This window comes from Hordeum vulgare, chromosome 2H (assembly GCF_904849725.1).
Source record: "Hordeum vulgare subsp. vulgare chromosome 2H, MorexV3_pseudomolecules_assembly, whole genome shotgun sequence".
Lineage (NCBI taxonomy): Eukaryota > Viridiplantae > Streptophyta > Magnoliopsida > Poales > Poaceae > Hordeum > Hordeum vulgare.
Window position 1 is genome coordinate 172554177 of NC_058519.1, and position 6943 is coordinate 172561119.

Here is a 6943-nt window from a genome sequence, read left to right on the forward strand (position 1 = left end):
AACAAAAGGAACATCCTTCTGCAAGAGGTTGGTAAGAGGCCTAGAAATCTTAGAGAAGTCTTTAATGAACCTTCTATAGAAACTAGCATGACCTAGGAAACATCGTATACCTCTGATATCTGTGGGGCAAGGAATTTTCTCAATTGCATCAACCTTAGCCTTATCAACTTCAATGCCTTTCTCAGAGATTTTGTGTCCTAAGACGATACCTTCATTAACCATGAAGTGGCACTTCTCCCAGTTCAAGACGAGGTTGGTATCTTTGCATCTCTGTAAGACTCGATCAAGGTTGTTGAGGCAATCGTCAAAGGAGGAACCGTAAACGGAGAAATCATCCATGAAAACCTCAACAATCTTTTCATAAAAGTCAGAGAATATAGCCATCATACATCTTTGAAAGGTGGTAGGTCCATTGCATAAGCCAAAAGGCATACGTCTATAAGCAAAGGTACCGAAGGGGCAGGTGAAAGTGGTTTCTCCTGATCAGATTGTGCAACATGTATTTGCGAGAAACCCGAATAACCGTCTAGAAAGCAGAATTGTGTGTGTTTAGATAGCCTTTCTAGCATTTGGTCGATAAACGGGAAAGGATACTGGTCTTTCCTGGTTGCCTTGTTCAGTTTCCGGAAGTCTATCACCATCCTATAGCCAGTAATAATCCTCTGTGGGATTAGCTCATTCTTATCATTAGGAACGACGGTGATACCTCCCTTCTTAGGTACGCCTACTGGACTTACCCAATCACTATGAGCAACATGATAAATGATTCCTGCTTCCAGAAGCTTTAATATTTCTTTTCTCATGACCTGTTTCATCCTAGGATTTAATCTCCTTTGATGACCACCAACTGGTTTAGAATCAGGGTCAGTTTTAATCTTGTGCTGACATAGAGTGGGACTAATACCCTTAAGATCATCAAGAGTATATCCAATAGCCACACGGTGCTTCCTCAAAGTTTTTAATAACTTCTTCTCTTCATGATTCGAGAGGTGAGCACTAATAATAACATGATATATCTCCTTCTCATCAAGATAGGCATACTTAAGTGTATCTGGTAACTGTTTTAGCTCAAACACAGGATCTCCCTTTGGTGGGGGAGGATCCCCAAGCAATTCAACAGGCAGATTATTCTTGAGAATAGGATATTGTTCTAAAACAATTTTATCTATCTCATCTCTTTCATCCATATGCATATCATTTTCATGCTCAAGCAGATATTGTTCTAAAGGATCTGTAGGAGGTACGACAATAGAGGCAAGAGAAATGATTTCATCCGTACCAGACGATTCTTTTTCATGGGGTTGTATTCCAAACTTGGAGAAGTTAAATTCATGAGACACACCCTCGAAACTAACAGTGACAGTCTGTTTAATGCAATCAATATGAGCATTGACAGTGTTGAGAAATGGTCTACCAAATATGATGGGACAAAAGCTATCTTGTGCAGTAGCAAGGACGAGGAAATCAGTAGGGTACTTCGTCTTACCACACAAGACTTCTACATCTCGCACAATTCCCACAGGGCAGATAGTGTCTCTATTAGCTAGCGTAATAGTGACATCGATGGGTTCTAACTCAGCAGGTGCAATCTCATCTTTGATTTCATCATATAGGGACCGGGGTATTGCACTAACACTAGCACCCATATCACATAAACCATGATATTAGTGATCTCCTATCTTGACAGAAACAATGGGCAGGCGAACTACAGGTCCGTATTTGTTTTTTGCGTGAGGTTTAGCAATTCTAGCGGAGTCCTCACAGAATTTGATAACATGCCCGTCTATGTCTTCGGCTAAGAGATCTTTGATAATAGAAACACTAGGTTCAACTCTAATTTCCTCAGGGGGTGCAAGTGGTCTAATGTAACCCCTACGTATCACAGTTGGAGCTTTAGAATAATCCTATTTCCTAGCAGGGTAAGGTGGTTTCTCAGTGTAGGCACAAGGAACAATAGGATCATTATAGGCAATGACTTTGTCTTCAACTAGATTGGGTTTAACTATGTTGACTTCTACAAGAGGATGATACTTAAACCACTTCTCTTTGGGAAGATGAACATGAGCAGCAAAAGATTCACATAGAGAAGCTACTATCTCAGAGTCAAGTCCATACTTAGCGCTAAAATCTCCAGAAGTGTTTGTTTCAATAAAAGATTTAACGCAATTAAACTAGAAATTCATACCTGACTCCTTACCTTCTTCAAGCTCCCAATCTTCAGAGTTACGTTTGGTTCTTTCCAATAAATTCCACTTGTGGTCAATATCCTTCTTCATAAAAGAACTGGTACAAGAAGTGTCAAGCATGGTACGATCTTCATGAGAAAGCCGATCATAAAAGTTTTGAGTGATAATTTCTCTCGAGAGCTCATGATTGGGGCATGAATATAGCATTGATTTAAGCCACCCCAAGCTTGAGCTACGCTTTCCCTATCACGAGGCCAAAAGTTATAAATATAATTCCGATCACGATGTACTAAATGCATAGGATAAAACTTTTGATGAAATTCCAATTTCAACCGATTGTAGTCCCATGATCCAGTATCATCACATAGCCTATACCATGTCAACGCCTTATCCTTCAAAGATAAAGGAAAGACTTTCTTCTTTACCTCATCCTCGGGCAAACCTACAAGCTTAAATAAACCACAAACTTCATCTACATAGATTAGATGCAAGTCTCGATGTGATGATCCATCTCCTGTAAAAGGATTAGCCAGCAGTTTCTCAAGCATACCCGAAGGAATTTCATGAAATATATTTTCAGTAGGTACCTCAGGTTGAGGAGCAACTCCTCGTGCTTCCGTTCGTGGTGAAGATACCCCGAACAAATTCCTCAAAGGAACAGTTTCCATAGTGACAAGTAACAATAAATTTCAGCACAATATATAAATGTTTCCTTACCAAATTCCACTTACCAAAGGCGCTTCACTCCCCGACAACAGCGCCAAAAAAGAGTCTTGATGACCGACAAGTATAGGGGATCAATCGTAGTCCTTTCTAAAAGTAAGAGTGTCGAACCCAACGAGGAGCAGAAGGCTCTGATAAACAGTTTTCAGCAAGGTAATAACTGCGAGCACTGAAAGTAGCGGTAACAAGTGATGGTGTAGTCAAGTGAAACGTAGCAAGTGAAAAGTAACAAGTATCAAGAAGTAGAAACGGTGCAGCAAGGTGGCCCAATCCCTTTTGTAGCAAGGGACAATCCTGAACAAAGTCTTATAGGAGGAAAAGCGCTCCCGAGGACACACGGGAATTTCCGTCATGCTAGTTTCATCATGTTCATGTGATTCGCGTTCGTTACTTTGATAGTTTGATATGTGGGTGGACTGACGCTTGGGTACTGCCCTTACTTGGACAAGCATCCCACTTACGATTAACCCCTCTAGCAAGCATCCGCAACTACGAAAGAAGAATTAAGACAACATCTAACCATAGCATTAAGCTAGTGGATCCAAATCAGCCCGTTACGAAACAACGCATAGACTCGGGTTTAAGCTTCTGTCACTCTAGCAACCCATCATCTAATTACTACCCATTGCCTTCCTCTAGGCCCAAAGATGGTGAAGTGTTATGTAGTTGACGTTCACATAACACCACTAGAGGAAAAGACAACATACAACATATCAAAATACCGAACGAATACCAAATTCACATGACTATTATCAGCATGACTTATCCCATGTCCTTAGGAACAAAAGTAACTACTCACGAAGCATAATCATAATCATGATCAGAGGTGTAATGAATAGCATCAAGGATCTGAACATAAACTCTTCCACCAAGTAATCCAACTAGCATCAACTACAAAGAGTAATCAACACTACTAGCAACCTTACAAGTACCAATCGGAGTCGCGAGACGGAGATTGGTTACAAGAGTTGAACTAGGGTTTGGAGAAGAGATGGTGCTGATGAAGATGTTGATGGAGATGACTCCCCTCCGACGAGAGGAGTGTTGGTGATGACGATGGCGATGATTTCCGCCTCCGGGAGGGAAGTTTTCCCAGCAGGATCGTCCTGCCGGAGCTCTAGATTGGTTCTGCTCAAGTTCCGCCTCGTGGTAGCGGAGAATCCACGGAAAAGCTCCACCCAGATTTTTTTCTGGACGAAAACTTACATATAGCAAAAGAGGGGGGCGAGTGGGCCACCAGGGTGCCCACAAGCCCTGTAGCCGCCGCCAGGGGGGTGGCGGCTACCAGGCTTGTGGGCCCCTGGTAGCTCCCCTCTGGCACTTCTTTCGCCCAGTATTTTTTATATATTCCCAAAAAATCCATGTTGATTTTCAGGGCATTTGGAGTTGCGCAAAATAGAGGACTCAGACTTGCTCCTTTTCCAGTCCAGAATTCCAGCTGCCGGTATTCTCCCTCTTCAAATAAACCTTGCAAAATAAGAGAGAAAAGGCATAAGTATGGTACCACTAAGTAATATAACAGTCCATAAAGCGATAAATATCAACATGGAAGCATGATGCAAAATGGACGTATCACATGCCTATGTTCCTTCCACCCGACTTCGCTCTGCTCGGGCGCTGGCTGGGCGTAAGTTGGAACCTCCTGAGTCGATGTTGCCACTGCTGCCACTATTTCTGCTTGACGGGCGGCTCGGGACGCGTTCATGAGAAGATGTTCTCGTGAAAGGACTTAGTGATGGAGCCATCGCACCTAGGTGGCGACTCAAACGGGTTGAATGGGAGCGAGATTCGAGTTTACCCAGGTTCGGCCCCTCTGATGGAGGTAAGAGCCTACGTCCTGCTTTGTGTATATTGATGGTGGAACCGATTACAAGGGTGTGTATTCCCGTAACCTAGCTCTCAATTGATTGTAACTTAATCCCATAGCCCTAGAGACTTGCCTTTATATATACAAGTCGAGGCCCTATGTTTACAAGAGTCTGGGTCACATTATGGTCTGTGACCCGGTATGTTTCTAAACCTCCTTGTCCCTCAAGCAAGGAAACTATGGCGAGTCTTCTCCTTCATGGTCCTTGAGTCGCCATCTTCATGTCTTGGGCCGCCACCGGCTCTTGTTGGAAAACACCTCACGCCTTCCGTGTCTCGGGTCAAGGCCCAACTTTGAACATAACCGTTGAGCCGCCATTTAACCTGACCCGTCCTCTTAGGTCGGGTCACACGGCGGGTAACATCCCCAACATTAGGCCCCAGATTGACTTGGATTTATTCATGTCAATAAACCTTATTTTTATTCTTGGCGGCTCACATATAGTCCATGGATTGGCCCTTCAAGGCAAAAAGAAATGTTGACTTCCAATATCTTCTTGAGCTTCTCTGCCCTGTTTATTGATGACACCACCTGCCCCACAATTTTAGGGATCTTAATGACATCATCCGAGTGGATCTTTTTGACTTACCCACTCAGCCCGAAGATCCAGACATCATCATTTCCGAAATTTATTGTGTCCCCTCGATTCTTGCGTCTGCCGTTGTTACTCCCACTTCGTGCCTTTAAATATTCATGAGGGGTCCCTCTTTCACCTTTTACACCGCCACCTCATATCTTCCTCTTCCTCAAGCCCGAGCTTCTACCGCACCGTCGCCGCCATTTCTTCGCAGTCGGTCGACCGCGTCCAGGACGAAAGCATCGCATGTCTCCTGTTGGAAATATGCCCTAGAGGCAATAAAAAAGTGGTTATTATTATATTTCCTCGTTCATGATAATTGTCTATTGTTCATGCTATAATTGTATTAATCGGAAGCAATAATACATGTGTGAATATATAGATCACAATGTGTCCCTAGTGAGCCACTAGTTGGCTAGCTCGTTGATTAATAGATGATCATGGTTTCCTGATCATGGACATTGGATGTCATTGATAACGGGATCACATCATTAGGAGAATGATGTGATGGACAAGACCCAATCCTAAGCATAGCAGTAGATCGTGTTGTTCGTGTGCTAAAGCTTTTCTAATGTCAAGTATCATTTCCTTACACCGTGAGATTGTGCAACTCCCGGATACCGTAGGAGTGCTTTGGGTGCATCAAACGTCACAACGTAACTGGGTGGCTATAAAGGTGCACTAGGGGTATCTCTGAAAGTGTCGGTTGGGTTGGTACGAATCGAGACCGGGATTTGCCACTAGCCCCAAAGGCTAGCATGGGACAAAAGGTGGAAGGAAACCAACCCAGAGTGGGCTACTGCCCTCCCACCTAGGCCCAAGGTGCAACAAAGGAGGAAGAGGGGGGGGGGCAAACCCTGGCACAGATGGGCCCAAGGCCCATCAAAGGGCGCCGCCCCACCTCTCCCTTGCCCTGGCCACAGCCCCCTGCCCTAGATGGGGCTACTGCATCCCTTAGGGTGGAAACCCTAAGGGTGGGCACCCTACTCCCTCTCCTGCTATATATAGTGGAGGGTTTTGGCCTTTGGAAAACACAAAAAACTCTCTCTCTTGGCGCAGCCCTACCCCTCTCTGTCATCGTCCTCCGCATAGCTTGGTGAAGCCCTGCTGGAGTACCACGTAGCTCCTCTGCCACCACGCCGTTGTGCTGCCAGAGATTTCTCCCTCAACCTCTCCTTCCTCCTTGCTGGTTCAAGGTGTTGGAGACGTCACCGGGCTGCACGTGTGTTGAACGCGGAGGTGTCGTGATTCGGCACATAGATCGGAATCCACCGCGATCTGAATCACTGCGAGTACGACTGCATCAACCGCGTTCATTGTAACGCTTCCGCTTAGCGATCTTCAAAGGTATGAAGATTCTCTCCCCCTTTGCTTGTTGCTGGTTTCCTCATAGATAGATCCTTGTATGGTGTAGGATTTTTTTTGAAATTACTACGTTCCCTAACAGTGGCATCCGAGCCAAGGTTCTATGTGTAGATTCTATGTACGAGTAGAACTCAAAAGTTGTGGGCGCTAATTTTGTCAATTGCTTGCCATTACTAGCCTTATCTTTTTCCGGCGGTATTGTGGGATGAAGCGGCCCAAACCGAC